The sequence below is a fragment of the Lutra lutra genome, chromosome 1 (assembly GCF_902655055.1).
Source record: "Lutra lutra chromosome 1, mLutLut1.2, whole genome shotgun sequence".
NCBI classification, from domain to species: Eukaryota; Metazoa; Chordata; class Mammalia; order Carnivora; family Mustelidae; genus Lutra; species Lutra lutra.
In genome coordinates, this window is record NC_062278.1 from 131,953,762 (window position 1) to 131,971,666 (window position 17,905).

A 17,905-nucleotide genomic window follows, 5' to 3' on the forward strand; every position below is an offset into this window, starting at 1 on the left:
ACTTCAGGGAATGTCTCCTATGAGAGCTGCATATGCTCTGCTGTTGAGTCTTGGCCAATCCTTCAGTCCAGGTGTCTGCAGAGATGCTCTTTGCCTATTGTGGGTAGTGTTTGGTCCCCAGCAGAGGTGGGGAGTGTTTTAATAAAGTGTTCAGTGGCCTAGATGCAAAAAGAGACATGCTGCCAGAACTGAGGTTCTGCAAAACACATGGGTCAAGAAATGTGGTGTTAGTGGAGTTTGCACTGATATTCTTGGAGGAGACTTGCAGTGCTGGAGTAAGGTATTGGGTAGGGTGTTGGGGGGAGCAGCACGTGGTATAAACAAGTTAGGTAAGGCATGCCATTCTGGTTCCTGCAGGTGGCCATTGTTTATGCTGGGGGCATGAGAGGGAAATGGCCCCTGCAAGCTCCTTTGTTCCTGGAGTCCCCGTGATCCCTGTCTCTCTGGGCATGCTCTGAGATGAACAAATCACCCTCCCTCCCATCTGCACCCCCCCCCACTCCCACATTTCTCAAACTGCTAGTTCTAGGCTGTATATGCACAGGCTGTTTGTTCTGCTGCTGTTTTAATGGTGGGGACTCTGATTCTTAATGCCCTCCAAGCTCTCCCAGAGTGAGGCCCAGTGATTTTTTAAATTCCAGGCTTTAAGTCCCACTAATTGTAAGAACTCATAAAATTTGGCCCCTCTTGCTTTAAAGATAAATGTTGTGGGGAATTCATCTTCCCCATTTGTGGGCTCCCCAGTGTGAAAGTCTGTTTTCTACCCTTCTCCACACCATTGGCTCCCTCCCCACCATAGAGAGCCACAGTCTGTTTTGCTCCCAGATCATCTTTACCCTTTCTACTTTCTTTGATGAGGCCTCCTCTCTATCTCTAGTGGTAGAGTTTACCTGCCAGTCTTTGGATATTACCTGGGTTATCTACACTGATGTGAGTATTATTTAGTTGTATGGGAGTATTATCTAGTTGTGGGACAGGGTGCGCTTAGTATCCTACTCCATCATCTTCCTAGCAGACCACCCATTATGTTATTTTTAAGTGAATTAATAAATATGTTTACAGTTTCCTAGTGTTAATCTCTAATACAATAAACATTGACAGCTATCATCCACATACTTAGAAACCCTTTGTGGTCCTCAGGGTTCTGAGACCAAAGTTTGTAAAGTATTTTTCTAGATTATAAGCCCTGTGGGGGCAGGGGCTACATCTTTCTCGATCACTGCTATATCCTACATGGGAGATATTAAAAAAATAATGGGGCACCTGGGTGGTTCAATCTGCTAAGCATCTGACTTTGGTTCAAGTCATGATCTCAGGGTCCTGGGATCAAGTCCCACACTGGGTTCCCTGTTCAGCGGGGAGTCTCCTTGTCCCTCTGCCCTTCTCTCTGCTCATGCTCCCTCACGCATACGAGCTCTCTCTCTCTTGCTCGCGCTCTCTTGAATAAATACAATCTTTTTTAAAAAAAAAAAAGAAAAATGGCTGTTAATATTTGCTGAAAATGTGATCACATGTCTGTCAGGATGAATGAATGACACTGAAAATAGACCCTGCAAGGCATTCCAGATAGAAGGAATAATCTGATAAAAAAAAAAAAAAAAAGGACCAGAAATAAGAAAATAAGCATTTAAGGAGAATAGTGAGAGATTAAGTGCGTAGAGCAACTAACACAGTGGATAAAAACTTAAGCTTTGGACATAAGCAATCCTGAGTTCAAATCCTGATTCCAATCTTTATTAGGTAAGTTGTATTGGGCAGATCAACCATTCTCAGCTTCAGCTTATTAGTTGTGTTTACTAGTCCAAGTTATTATCCCTCTGTGCCTCTGTTTCCTTACCTTTAAAGTGAAGATAATAATAGCATCTACTACATACTTTTGTGCTGACAGCAGTAAAGTGCCCAGAGTTGTACTTCCCAACATAGCAGTCCTTTACCACATATGGCCATTAAGTGCTTGGTATGTGGTTAGTGCACTAGAAAACAAATTTATTTTATTTTATTTTAATTGATTGAAATTGAAATTAAAATTTTTAAATTGAAGCAGTTTTATAATATGGATGAGAGTAGAAAAGCAAATTATTTTTGGTACTTGATTCAGGTACTAGAGATCTTTTAAGTATGTTTGGAACAACTTGGGTATGTGAAACTAATTTTTCCACTTTTCTTTTTATGAAATCTAAATATAGTTCAATTACTTTCAATGAAAACTTAGTGTCCAAATTGAGACATGCTGTAGGTGTAAAATATACAGTGGATTTGAAAGAATATCTTCCCAAGAAGAAGAAAAAAATATCATTAATAAGTCTTTATTGATTAGAAGCCCATTGATAAAACATTTTATTGAATTAAATTTTACTTTTTTCTTTTTACTTTTTAATGTATAATCAGAAAATTTTAAATTACATAGATAGATCACATTATATTTCTATTGTACAGTGGCTTAGCACCTTGTAGGCACTGTACAAAGTGTTAGTGATAACTGTTTTATTATCTGTACTATAGAAATAGCATTTGCCTTACAAAATCATATAAAGAGAAAGTTAGAGGTGATATAAAGCTCCTAGCACAGTGTGGGGCACATAATAAGGGACAGTAAATGCACCTGTCATCTGTAAGTGGCAAGGGCATCATGTGTTCTGGGAAGATAGACTTGGAAAGTGAGGTGGGGGTTACAGATTATGGAAAGTTTTGCAAATCTGGCTGAGAAGCTGGAGCTTAATTCTCTATGCATCCAAGAGCCACTGAAGCACATGATCCACGGTGTGTTTTAGAAAGATAACTCTGACATGTATCCTCAGAGGGGGAATGTGAGTTTTGGAAACAATTCTAAGCCATTCAGAGCAAAGTGTGGAGTAGGTTGGGCGATCAAGCTGGGAAATGCTGTCTGGGGTCACAAACCAAGTCTCAATTTGAGTGATGAGTCTGGTTTCACAGGAAGCTCATAATCCAGCTTTGTGGGAAATTCCAAAAGAAAAGTTTCATGGGCAGTTTTGGAAAGTGACAGCATCATTGGCTTAAGCAGAGTTCCTTCCACTGTGATTATTCCAAAATATGTACATTTTTGTATGTTTACACAATCAAGCACATAAATGGTGTCATTACATTTTAGTTTGTTTGTGCATTCCAGACAAAAGGCTCTTTTGTTATAGCATTTGTAAGACAATTTCCTGATCTCAAACCCCCTAGTATGTCCTCCAAGTTCCTCTTTTGTATAGATGAGCCCATCCTTCCCTAGGAAATACGTAGGTACCAAAACAAAATCCTTTCATCAGTACTGCCCTTAGACCTGGCAACAGAAGCCCCCCATCATGGGCCCCACCCTCAAAGAGGATACTGGGATGGCCCCTTTCTGCTGCACTTTTCTCCTTCATGGGTTATCTAATGCTGCATAGAAAATCACTGGAAAACTCAATGGGTTAAAAGGACAATCATTTTCATCTTTCATGGGTTTTGTAGGTTTTGATTATGGGAGTATCTTACCAGGGTGTTTCTGGTTCAAGGTCTCTCATGAGGTTGTAATCAGATGTCAGCTGGGACTGTAGTCATCTGAAGGCTTGGCTTGGACCAGAGGATATACTTCCAAGGTGGTTCACTCACAGAGTTGGCAAATTGGTTTTGGCTGCTCTAAGACCTTAGAGCATGGGAAGCTCCCTCACAAGACAGTGGCTGGGTTCTGAGAGACTGAATATACAAATGGACAATGGCTAGGCCATATACGAAAATAGAACTATGACCCACAACTTGCAGCAACCAGCCCAGGAAGTCAACCACAACCTCTGTAGCAATTAGCCCAAAATGGCCTGGTCTTGATGGATAACAGATAGCTTCCTTAATCTTTGCCTCCATTTCCAATTTAGGACCAACAGAGAAAACCAGTCACATAGCATGCCCTACTAGTTAGCCCAACAGCTTCCCCATGGCAATAAACTCTAATCAGAGCACACCTGAAGCCTCCCTTTTTTCCATTTTATACCTTTCCACTCCTCTACCTGCCTTCGAGTCTCTGCAAAACAGAGAGAGTGGCTGACTCCCTTACTACATATGTTCTGAATTAAATTGCCTTTGCTTGTTCTCATTTGGGTGGTCTTTGCTTACTTCCATACTTTTAAAAGCAAAAGGTTCTGAAAGTGTGTGTGTGTGTGTATGTTTGTGTATGTGTGTGTGTGTGAGAGAGAGAGAGAGAGAGAGAGAGAGAGAGAGCACAAGCGAGAATGGGCCAAAAGCTGTGCCTTTTTTACGACTTAACTTTAGAAGTCACATATTATCATTTCTACCATACTTCCTGGGTCTAGGCAGTCACAATCACCTGCCTAGGGGGAACAGAGACCTCTTGGTAAAAACGTATGTCATTCATATTGTAAGAAAAGCATGTGGGATGAGATAAATATGTAGATTTGGCCATATATGGAAATACAGTCTGCTACATACCCACAGGATAAGAAGTCTGTGGGGCCAGACGACATGATTGCACAAAGCCTGCTCCTCAACTTCTAGATCTGCACTGAACAGTGTGGTAGTCACGAGTCAAATGTAGCAATTTAAATTTAAATTAAGGTTAAATAACATTTAAAGTTTAGCTCCTCAGTCATAGTAACCCCATTTTGAGTACTTGGTAGCCCCAAGTGGCCAGTGACTACCATACTGGACAGCCCAAATATAGAATGTTTCCATCACTGCATAGAACTGATCCAGCTCAAGTTCTGGGACCTAAAAAGTCCATGTCCAAAAATTCCCTAGTCCATTTTCCAGGCTATAGCTTTTTACTCAGGGTTAATCTTCCTTCCTTCCTTCCTTCCTTCCTTCCTTCCTTCCTTCCTTCCTTCCTTTCTTTTTCTTTATTTTTTTAAAGATTTTATTTATTTGAGAGAGAGACACAACGAGAGAGGGACCACAAGCTGTGGGAGAGGAAGAAGCAGGTTTCCCAACAGGCAGGGAGCCTGATGTGGAGCTCAATCCCAGGACCCCGGGATCATGACCTGAGCAGAAGGTAGAGGCTCAACCAACTGAACCACCCAAGTGCCCCAGGGTTAATCTTTCTAAAAGTAGACAATGTTGCTAATACGATCACATCAAGGCCTAATGGGAGACCAAAAAATGACTGCTGACAATCTATGTAGATAAAGCTTAGATGTCCCGGCTGGAATGTCTGCAAGCTTGCTGTTATGAACTGAGTTGTATCCCCCTCAAATTGATATGTTGAAGACCTAAACTCCAATGTGATTGTATTTGAAGACAGGGCCCTTCAGAGGTAGTTAAGATTAAGTGAGGTCAGGTGTCTGGGTGGCTCAGGTGATCAAGCACCTGCCTTCAGCTCAGGTCATGATCCCAGAGTCCTGGGATTGAGTCCCACAACAGACTCCTTGCTCCATGTGGAGCCTGCTTCTCCCTCTCCCTCTGCCTGCCACTCCCCCTGTTTGTGCTTGCTTTCTATCTCTCCCTCTGTCAAATAAATAAAATCTTTAAAAAAAAAAAAGATTAAGTGAGGTCAGAAGGGTAGGGCCTTAATCCAATAGGGCCGGCGTTCTTCGAAGTAGAAGAAGAGACAATAGAGTTCTCAATCTCCATGTGCCACAGAGGAAAGGCCATGTGTGTATGCAGCAAGAAGGCAGCCATCTGCAAGGCATGAACCAAATTAGCTGGCACCTAGGTCTGGGATCTCCAACCTCCATAACTATAATATAGAAAATAAAATTCTGTTATTTTATTCCCCAGTCTGTGGTATTTTGTTACGGCAACCCAAGTAGACTAATACACTAGTGGACAAGGTCCTTCACAGAACAAATTAGACTGGGCATGGGAAGAGGTGGGGAAGTGGGCCATAGGTTGAGGGGGAGGGTCCACTCCCCACTGGCCACATCATTCCAGCATGGAACTTCAAGAGATCTGAAAATTATAAACTCAAATGTGGCCTTCCAGTATGTTATGAATGCATATATGTAAATGTAGAGAGATACAACTAATATAACAGTTTGTTCGCATGATTTATACCTTTTAAATACTTTGATACATGATATGTAGGCCTCCAGTTGTGCTCTTGCATTGGATCCCACAAATGTTAGCGATACACAACATTCTAGTTTTTACTCTGAGGAGGAGCAAAACATATGTGTGTGGTATGTTGCATTATTATTATTGTAATGAAAACACAATTCCACACAGAAGGGTGCTATCAGGCCCAAGTTAGGGGCACAAACTGGGTAGAGGACCTTGCTCTGTCTCAATGCATATTTCATACACAGAGCATTTTTCAAGACTAAGGAACTAATATAGATATCAGCTACACACCATTTTAAGGGGACTGATGAATTTCTTGAAAAGAAAAGCCTACGTGGAATAGGCTTGGGAATGAATTTTGGAGTAGTCACTGTTGGTGCCCCCCCTCTTTTACTGAGAGTGACTTTTGTTTCAAGTGACACCCGAAAGGCCAACTTTTATCCACTGAAATGTTCCTTGAAACATTTTATTTTCCACCTGGTATATCTTTAAACAAAAATGCTTGTCAGCAGCTGGCACATTAAGAAAGTCACTACCAGTTTTCCATAAGTTTAAAAAATATTTTGAGCTGTCCTGTAAAAGTCTCTTTTTCCAGCTCAGTGAGTTCTTTAGCTGATGAATGTTCCCAAATGCATATGGTTGCTGATGGGAGAACCCAGATTCCTGACTACACAGAAAGTGGCCCTTCTGCCTCTGTGACTTTGGCTTGAAGAGCAAACCATGCCCTTGGCCAGGGCAGCTGACAGCCAGTGTTCAATTACTTGTGGCTGTATTCCCCTGACCTTCAGGGTCTTTGTGGAGTATTACAATGTGTGCCAATGGGAGAGTCTTGTTGCCTCATTCAGGTGTGGGTTCAGCAGGTCTCTCTATCAGAAATAGAAAGAACTTGGCCCATGGGGCAGAGTGTAAATTCTTTCTTTTCCTGTCTCTGATTTAGGGAAGTCTGGATTCAAACAAGTCCAGGATTGGTTGCCTAATCTTCCAGTGGCACTGGTGCCATTCAGTGAGGGGCCTGAACTAAGCATCTTAACAAGATCTCACTTTAATATGCATGCAAATAAGAAAGGGAAATTCCCAGAACCCAAAGCAAAGAAGACTTTAAATAGTGCAATAGGTGGGAGTTGAAACTATGAAGCCCTCAGGAGGTGAGTCTTAGAAACACCTGAAGTGAAGAGGTTTTTAATGCTCTGGCAAGAGGCAGAAGCAGAGGCAGAGGCAGGCACCCAGAAGAGGTCTCTACCCACTCTGTGGTCTGGGATTGGAAAGTTAGACTGTGAAGCAAGCTTCCTGCCCCAGCCCTGAGTGAGAATATCAGTAGTTAAAGATAGAAATTTAGGACTGAGCAAGGTAGTCCTGCACCTGCATGATGAATGCCTTGAGCCTGGCAGAAATAGTCACAAGCCCGCCCTCTGGGTTTCCAAACCCAGGGCACCCCCAGAATTCTCAAGGAAGACAATCATGCTCTCCATAGTCTATCAAATGGCAATAAGTACTGTGTTTAGTGGCATTCGTGGGGTGGGGCAGTAGAAAAGGAGGACTTCAAAGTGTGAGAGGGCCTTCTAGAGCTCATATTTTATTAATTTGTTATATATTGGTTCATTTATGAATCACACTGTGTGCCAGGCTCTTTACCATTTGTCATCCTGAATCTTCCCAACAACCACATTCCACAGCATATCCTTAACCTGAGCAGAGCAGTTTTCCTAGCTGGCACTATTCTTCAGAAAGTTGGATAAAGTCCCAGTCTTCTCACATGCATAAAATTCTACCACCTAAGAGTCAATTCTTTGGAGTCTTGGTAGCTTTTCCATTTCCATATACATACACACTTCCATACTAGATTACAAACACTAGACAATCCAGTACAATGGAAAGAGCTCTGACATGGCAGCCACGTGACCTGGGTTCTGGTCTGGACACCACTGCCCTGACTATGAGATTTTGGTCAGGCTACACATTTAGGATGGTTTTCAGCACATAGTAGATGGTAAACGAATGACAGTGTATAATTTTCACTGTTATTATGTATTCCTGACCAAGGGCTCAACATCTCCATATATCATATCATGACCCTTACCAGAGTGTCATAAAAGTAACTAGAACCCTGTTGCATTGCAGAATGAGGTATATAGACATAGTCCTTCACCAAAACAAGCCCAGTCTTATTCAAGGTGAATCTCAGAGCATAGAGGATGTCAAAATGCTTTTATAGTTCCCGTTTTGTACTGAGGTCTGCTCACATGAAGCTTTGTCTTCCCTCCCTTCTTCTTTTTCCACTGCTCTTGGCCAGGGTGCCTACTTTGGTCTCCATGGTCGCCATACTGACAGATCTTTCCCACAGCTTTGAATTCTTCAGAGTAGAATGACAATAAGACAATACTGGCTCCCTCTTCCTAATATTGATGACTTCTCACAGCCTAACTTTGATATTACTTTATGCTTAAAGTTCCCCTTTCCACCAGAAGAAAGGATTGAGTAAAACATCAAAGGTCCAGGGACGCCTGGGTGGCTCAGTGGATTAAAGCCTCTGCCTTTGGCTTGGGTCATGATCCTGGGGTCCTGGGATCAAGCCCCGCATCGGGCTCTCTGCTCCACGGGGAGCCTGCTTCCTCCTCTCACTCTCTGCCTGCCTCTCTGCCTACCTGTGATCTCTGTCTGTCAAATAAATAAATAAATAAATAAATAAAATATTTTTTAAAAAATTCAAAGGTCCAGGGACAGAGAAACTTGTCCCACCATGCAAATATTTTACCATAAGTCTATAATCATTTTGGAAAGGAACATTCCATGCTGATTTCTATAATTTGGATACAACTCTGCTGTACACGTTGATAGTATAAAAGGCTCCCAATAATCATAAGTATTACATAAAATGAAGCCTTGACAATGACACCTAGTAGTCTGCCTTCTTAGAATTTAGGATGGAGTATGATTTGAAAGGCCTAGGCAGAATTATTCAAAAACAATTCCCGAGTATTACTTCAAAAGTCCTCCTAGTGGATGCTAATTTCTACTTGACCTGAATTCTGATAATACCACTTCTCTCACTGAAAACAACTTTGGAAGGAAAAGCTGATTCAAAATTTCCTGCTTTGCCTTCTCCTGGGCCTCTAACTTTTCAAGATCTTGGTTGCTCTCGGAGCAAATGAAGACAACAAGACCACCATGACTGACAATGTTCAGCCGGCTTCCAACTTCACTGAAAACCATGTAATCAACTACCAGGTCATGAGGACTTTCTCTGAGGCACTCCTCAAAGAAAAATTAAAGCAAGCAGGGGAGAGAAGCCAGGGATAGGGTTGGGACCTGTGCTGAAGGGAATAAATAGAACCATTATTAGGTGGCAGGCAGATGTAGAGGCAAGAAGAAAGTTCTTCAAAGCTCTCCTTTAGAATGGGAGGTTGGTGTGGTAAACACACAAGTAGCAAACTTTAGACAGGTTTACTGCATGGGGCTGGGGATAGAGCACCAGGCTGTAGTCCCAACTCTGGCACATAGCTAGAAGACCTCTGGAGAGCCACTTAGTCTCACTGAGCTCCAATTGCTTCATGTGGAATGTGATTACTGTGACTCCTTTTAGCAATAAAATTGCAGTATTCTAGTTTCCCTACTCTCTTCTCTGTAGACCTAATTTAAAAATGAATGCCTAATGATACATTCACTTGAACTGAAGATGCATGATATTGCATATTATATGCACACATGAGCCTTGAGCTCATTTACCCAGTGATGACAAACACATATTTAGACAATTTTAAGAATGTTCCTACTAGCAATGGTGAAAGTTAGCAATCTAGATGCTCCATAGCTTCCCCAAACGCAGCTTTCCAAGAATGGACCATCTTACCCTTTAATTCCTCCTTTGAAGGCCTATGAGAGGTGACAGCACCACTATGCCCACACCACGTTGGCTATAAAAGAGAGCCTTTTTATCTTTTCCCCTAACCTCTACCGTCATAGATGACCAGATCCTGATAACTTCTCTGCCCACTGTTTTCATACACCTCTAAGATGGAGTGAGGGGCCCTCATATCTTAGACTCTCATCTTTGCCTACCTGGACCACTACCTGCCTTCTTGCCCTTCACCACCCACTATCCATTGTCCCCGCTGTTGCCACAGGAATCTCTCTCGAGCATCAATTACTTCTGATACAAAATGGCCTCACTGGCTCTATTCCCACTCTTTCTTGGAGTTCTTTGCCCCCCGTGCCATGTCATCCCCATCCTGGGCCCTCATCAGGCTAACTTCTATTCATCCGTTAAGACTCAGGAAGCACTTCTTTGCTTCCCACTTTGCTGCAGACTCCACCAAGTAGCCCTGCTATCCCAGTAACCCCGTGAATCTGTACTGTCTCCCTCATTGCCTTGAGTTATAACTGTGCTTTCTTCCCTAACCAGGTTGTGGACTTCCTGAGAACAGAGGTGTGTTCTGTCCTGTACCTAGCAGAACTTCTGGCCCATACCAGCTACTTAAAAGCTTTAATTCGAGGGGCGCCTGGGTGGCTCAGCGGGTTAAGCCGCTGCCTTTGGCTCAGGTCATGATCTCGGGGTCCTGGGATCGAGCCCCGCATCGGGCTCTCTGCTCAGTGGAGAACCTGCTTCCTCCTCTCTCTCTGCCTGCCTCTCTGCCTGCTTGTGGTCTCTCTCTGTCAAATAAATAAATAAAAAATCTTTAATAAATAAATAAATAAATAAATAAATAAATAAATAAATAAAAAAGCTTTAATTCGGGGTGCCTGGGTGGCTCAGTGGGTTAAAGCCTCTGCTTTCGGATCAGGTCATGATCCCAGGGTCCTGGGATCGAGCCCCGCATCGGGCTCTCTGCTCAGCGGGGAGCCTGCTTTCCTTCCTCTCTCTCTGCCTGCCTCTCTGCCTACTTGTGATCTCTCTCTGTCAAATAAATAAATAAAATCTTTTTTTTAAAAAAAGCTTTAATTCAACAATGTTTCCTCTAGATTCAGAATTGTCATTGACCTAAAGCAGAACAAAGCCGTGATCCATCCACCTAAATCTGTTCAGAGAAGCCAAACAGGGGTGGGCTGAGATGCAAGCCCAGTATCTTAGACACGTGTCAGGGTCTTTGTTGGATATTGGTATCTGCATGTGGCAGACTCTAAGTCCGGTCAAGTTGATACTAATAAGCTGTTTGCAGCAGAGCCATTCTGACAGCCAATTTCTGTTTCCAAGTGAACATTGTATATGGCAGATGCTACATTAAGGTAATTATTTTATACAAAATGTAATCAATTTCCCTGTATGTCTTCTCTCCAGCAAATGATTCTGCATAAAGCAAAGTTTAATGTTTTGGCCTGGCTAAGATGATTTTTCTGGGATGGGAAAAGAAGTGCTCCAGAAACTTTGCCAGAAATTTCCAAATATCACTGAGTCTTCAAATATTGCACTATGCAGATCAATTTTGATTGACTTCCACCTACATAGTTGACTCAATTCCTTTGCAAATCACTCCCTTCTTTAAACTTCATTTTCTCCATCTGCTAATTAAGAGGGATGGATTCTTTTAAAGATCTCTTTCCAGCTCTTAAATTAGACGATTCCAAGATTCTTATTTATTATTTCACTTTCTATGTAATCTTTCATTTTAAGTTAACCGGTAGCATAGAAATTCAGTGAAAAATTACATATATTAAGGTATTATTCTTTGTATAAAACTGATTTGTTGTTGAATAGGATTTACCTTTAAATAACAAATTTCCCTCAATCACTTAAAAATAAGTCTTGTTTCCAAATACTTGACTTCTATAGCACCTGTATTACACAAAGCAACATTTATCTGCAGGAATAGCTACAAAATTTGTTGTAACCAATACAACAGGAAAATGCTAGGTGCTTTGTTTAAAAATCAGTAAGGATGGAAACAACATTTCAAGATTTGTTTCCATTTCAAGATGGAAACAAAAGAGCATTAAACCAAGGTTGGAGTTCTTCTGAGCTTGGGGTCCTGTGTGACTGCCAACCCTGCTCATCTGCGCTATTCTCTATATACCTCAGCTAAGCAGCAAAGATGTCTGTTAGTAATAAATATCCCTAAACAATTCCCCCAACCCTGATTCACAAGCAGATCCCACAAAAAGAAATAAAGATGCACAGAAGGAAATATCACTAGATTTCTGGTCACAATCTAAGTTCCTTTATGCCCACTCAATGAAAGACCCCTGGGCTGAATCAGATGTGGGTCCAAAGTCTGACATGACCATTGACCCATTGATATGATCTTCAATGATTCATTGGATTTCCAGAGCATTCAGCCTTCCCCTCTTTAAAATGAGGGGCTTTATTTTTGCCACTAGGATTCTGTGAATCTTTGCTTACTTTCTGATCCAGGCTTTGTTTCCATGCCATATAACTATTTTTGAACTTTTCAATGAATTATAACATATGTAGAAAAGTGCTCATATCCTAAGTATATAGGTTGTTGAATTTTTCAAACTAAACACATCCATGTAGCCAGCTCCCAGAACAAAAAGTAGAACAGGACCAGAATTTCAAATGCTCTCCTTATGCTCCCTTCTGGTCACAACATTTCAGTCTCACAAGGGTAACTGTTGTCCTGACTTTTAATAACATATATTTGGTTTACCTCTTTTCGTACTTTAAGCAAATATAATATGTTTGTGTCTGACCTCTTTAACTCAATATTACATTTTGAAATTCTTCCACATGGCTGTAGATCATTCGTTCTCACTGAACTAGTGTTCTGTACATATACCACAGGAGAACTACACTTCTATTGGGGATGGGCTTGTGTAGGTTTCATTTTTGGCAGGTCATGTAAGTTTATAATTTAAAACATTTTCATCACTCCTAATTCTCATGAACTTTAGTAAGATTGAAAATAAGCTTACTTTCTTTGATTTTATAAAGAGTAAGGCTGAAGTGTCCTTGTATGGGGATTTCAAAAACCTGGGACTCTCTCTTTAATCCTAGAAGTGGACAATGAGCAGAGGGTAATTTTTTCATTCTTCTAGCTCAGCTTCTTCTTGACATTACACAATCACAGGTGAAGCTTCCTAGCCTGAAGAAGAAGCAATTATTGTCATTGTTCAAAAGCATCTGATCAAACTCTGTCTGATGAGGACAGAAGTGACTTCTGAGTATATCAAGAGGAACACACCCCAGGGTTTGGGAAGTCTGTGATAGAAGAAACGATATCAGATGAGGGGGTGGGACTGGGAACTGGGCGATAAAAATGGGTCAAAACTGCCAGTTCTGGACAAGATACAAGAGATGGTGGTGATAGCTGGGGTGGCGAAGAGGTAGAGGTGTGCTTCAGGGAGGTAGGTAAAATAGTCCCCAAGATATGGGGATAGATCTCCCCCAAACAAACAAAATTTAGAAATCTAGGCAGGTGGTCTATGGCTGGGCAGATCAGCAGAAGGTAACACACAGATCCTTTCCAGTAGGAACTCAGCAACAGAAGATATGAAAGCAAGCCATCCTTTCACAATCTGGACAGAAGCTGGTCTCAGGGAAAGCGAGGAGCCACTACTGACCATGAGCATAACTCCAAGCCCAAAAGAACTGGCAAAAGCAAGAAAAGCCTCAGTGGAACTGTCACTGCCCCTGCAGGCATTACCCAGGTAAGGGCTCAGATAGCCTCCTGGGGCCTCACCACCAGAACCAGGACAGAGTAGACTTAGCACTAAGATTGAACAGTTCTGTCCCTCACTAATTCAACAAACTAGTATTGAACTCCTAGCCATCTGCCAAGCACTGCCCTAGTTGATGGTGTACAAAACACACAGTAATTTTATCAGGATACTTTTATTGGCAAGTGATGAAATACCCAACTACAAGTGGCTTATATGCAATACAGGTAATTAGTAATTTCACATAAAAAGCCTGGAAGTAGGCTGTCCTAAGGTTGTCTCAGTCACTCACCAAAGTCAGGACCCTGGCTGAATACCTTTTCAGTTTCCCTCATGACTACAAAAGGATGTAGTAGCCCCACATATCACACCTTTACATAATGGTGTTGAAAATAGGAAGGAATAAAAGTTGCAGGTATTTTTTTTTTTAATCTGAGAGAAAAATCTTTACCTAAAGTTTCTCAGCTGAATCCCTCTGATGTCACCTCAGCCAGAACCAGATCATGCGACCACAAGTAAAGGGGAGTGGGATGACCAAAACTGTCTAGACCAGTCATGATGTAAGCCCTGGAACTTGATATAGGGTGCCCTGATACCTGAACACACCCAATGTCATCCCAGCAAGAGAAAAGAGGGGATAGGTGCAGGGTAGACAATCAAAAATAGTGCCACCATGACCTACACTCCTAAAACAAGGCTCCTTTCATTGTCCTGAGGCCAGGATGGGTCCCAGAGTTTGGAGAGCTCTTTTACTTAGCAAAATCTTTGGGAGTACCCTCTCTGGGAAGGCTGGTGTGAGGCTTCCAGCTGTGACTTTTGGAAAGCTTCAGCTGCCAAAGCATTAACCTCTTCAAGTTCTACCTAAACAGATTTCCTGTGAGGCCAACCCTTCTTTAATCCATCTGGCTCTCTGTAATAGGGGCACCAAGGGGAGTGCTATGAAAATGGCAGGTGCTTTCTGTACCTCAGAAGTTCAGCATGTCCTAATTTTATGTCCTATCACTCAAGAGTTTTATTTCACCTCTTCTTGATTCTATTTACATTTTTGGCTTACATAACCTCCTGAGATAGTGAGTTCCATATGCTTCATACTTGCTAAGTAAGGCAACATTATTTTCAATATGACCTAACACCCCCTCCTTTAAGCTTCCAAAGGTTACCACATCTATTCATTCTTGTTTTGTTTATTAGATCCTACCCCGCAAACTGATCACGGATTGCTTGTTCTTTAGAGATATCCTGGAAGAAATGGCCAGAATACTAATAGCTGGCATTTATTGAGCAATTACTGTGTGCTAGCCACCATCCTAAATGTATTTATATGTATTAACTAAATTTAATCCTCAAGAAACCCTGTAAGGGAAGAATTTTTATATACTTTTTTTTTGGAAGAAGTAAAAGGATATTAATTATCTTGCCCAAGATCACATAGCTAATGAGTGGAGGAACAAAGACTCAAGCTCAAGGTTTCTGAATCCAGAGCTCACATATGTAAGCACTCATAATACCACCTCTCAAAAGGGAAAAGATATTCTCCTCCTCGCAGGGCTCCTGACATTTTTTCACCCAATGGCTTGTAGGCATTTTGGAGGTCTCGTGGGGATGAAAGAAAATCACATATTTAATAGATGAAACCAAGCCAAGCCAAGAATCATGCATAGATCCTTTCCACTTTGTCGGTTGTTGGTCTAGCTTCTCAGAATGAGGAAGTGCCTATCCCATTACCCAGTGAAAAACATACAATTCAAATTCTCAGAGGCAGATTTTCTCCAGATCATAAAGAGGTCATCTAGGCAAAGTGGCAATTTGAGAAAAGCTGTAGAAACTGCATCCCTTTCTAAGGTGGTTTCAAACATCTTTCCTAAGTCCAGGGAAGACACACCTGTCTCTCCCACACCTTTTTATCATTTAGTCATACATCCGTTGAAGTGTATACTGCCTTTTGATTGTCTTGGGTACATGTATTTTTTTTTAAAGATTTATTTATTTATTTGACAGAGATGACAAGTAGGCAGAGAGGCAGGAAGAGAAAGAGGAGGAAGCAGGCTCCTTGCTGAGCAGAGAGCCCAATGCGGGGCTCGATCCCAGGACCCTGAGATCATGACCTGAGCCGAAGGCAGAGGCTTAACCCACTGAACCACCCAGGCGGCCCTTGGGTGCATATATTACTGCCCCAACAAAATCGCCAGTTCTTTGAGAATTGAGAGTGTGTCTTATTCATGAGTCTAACAGTGCCTTCACCTAGAAGAAAGACTTACAGGGTGAAAGATGCTGCTTTGTATATGCGGCCCATTTCTCCAATAAGACTGGCAGTTTTCTGAGAGCTTCTGTGGTATTTTCTTTGGTGTATCATTCAATTTCGGATATTGGACATTGGACATTTGGACATAGCCAGAACCTGGAGACCTTGATGAGTCATTTATCCTAAGAATTAGTTAGAATCTAGAGAAAAGTCTAACTGATGGTTTGTGTTTATTTGGTTTTGTTTTGCCTCCTTCTTATGGACACACTGGGGAGAACAAAGTAACCCTTTTCCCTGCCCCCACTCCACCAAACCACTGTATTTCCAAGAAGTCCAAAGTTTTCTTACTACAGGACCACCACCGTATCCCAGCACTGGTGGGAAACAAATGGTTCTGAGGAGAATGAAGCTAGGCTATCCCAGAGGGGAATAGGTGGAAGCTGGTGCTGTGAACTAGGTGAAATGGGAGGAAAGGTGACACAATCACTAGAAGGAGCTTCCCTGAGTGTAGAAACAGGCAGCTTAGGAGATTTCTGCAAATGGCAAACGAACCCAATGTCCTGGACAGAGGATGGCCAAGGTATATCCTTGCATCCAGGGCACTGAGACATGACAGATCCTTAAATATGTGAGAAAATTCCTGTCTATGAAATCTCACAGAATAACAAAGAAGCAGCCAAGATGGCTTCATTCATACTTCTGGTGCCTTGTTGGCTAAGTCTAATGGGGATTGTCAACAGGATCATATACATTGGTCTCTTCAGCATGACAGTCTCAGTGTGGTTGGGCTTCTTACATGGCAGCTTAGGGCTCTGAGAGAGTGTTTCATAACTCAGATAGGACCTAGTTCCTAGAGTCCCAAAATATCATTTCTGCTGCATTCTATTGGTCAAGCAAGTCACCAAGGTCAGCCAATATTAACAGGAGGTGAGAATTAGACCCCACCTTTTAATAGAAGGGACAGCAAAGAATATCCAGTATATTTAATCTACTATGGTTTCTATGGCCACTATGGAAGAGATTATGGTCTTCATGATGTCAATGTAATAATAGCATAGAAGAAGATGAACACTGACAAAAGGTTGTTTTCCAGCTGGTAAGCAGGAAGTTTTGCTCAGATGTGTGCTTCCAAGTGGTGAAGATGTTTTAGATGATCATGTAGCCTCACAGATAAATAAAGTGTTTTGAAATAAGGCAGATCTGGATTCAAATACCAGTTTTTTAAGTGATTGGTTGAGTCATCTTAAGCACTTCATCACCAGGCCACCCCCTCCTCAAGAGGGTCTAATATCCCTTGAACTCTAGCATAGAGATGAGAGATATCAATCAGGTTTTGCAGCAGCTTGAGAGATTTTACTGATACCATGAAGGCTTACCTATTTATGAGAAAAAAGTTACAAAGTTCCAAGGTCCACCTCAAATGGATACAATATAACCAAAGCTTATAGTATATTACTACAACTTTATACACTTCTCTCTCTCATCTTTCAACCTGTCCCTACCTTCCATCTCATAACACACATTCCATCAGGAATAGTGGAGAAACCATCAGATGAAATGTCTTTTTGTGAGCTCTTGACATTTGACAATACCTAACACCTGTTCATACTCACAGCTTTCCAGAGGAATCTGGGTTTATTAACATCTCATCACATTAAATGGACATGTGGATAACAGGATTGCCTAGGTTCATAAGGGAAAGGGAAAGGCAAATACTTCATTTTTTTCCATTTTTTAAAATTTAAATTCAATTAGCCAACATATAGTACATCATTAGTTACAGATATAGTGTTCAAAGTTTATCAGTTGAGTATAACACCCAGTGCTCACCACATCACATGCCTTCCTTAATGCCCATCACCCAATTATACCCCCCACCTCCCCTCCAGCAACCCTCAGTTTGTTTCCTAGAGTTAAGTGTCTCTCAGGGTTTGTCTCCCTCTCTAATGATTTCCCATTCCATTTTCCCTCCCTTCCCCTATGATCCTCTGTGCTCTTTCTTATATGCCACATATGAGTGAAACCATATAATTGTCTTTTTCTGATTGACTGGTTTTGTTT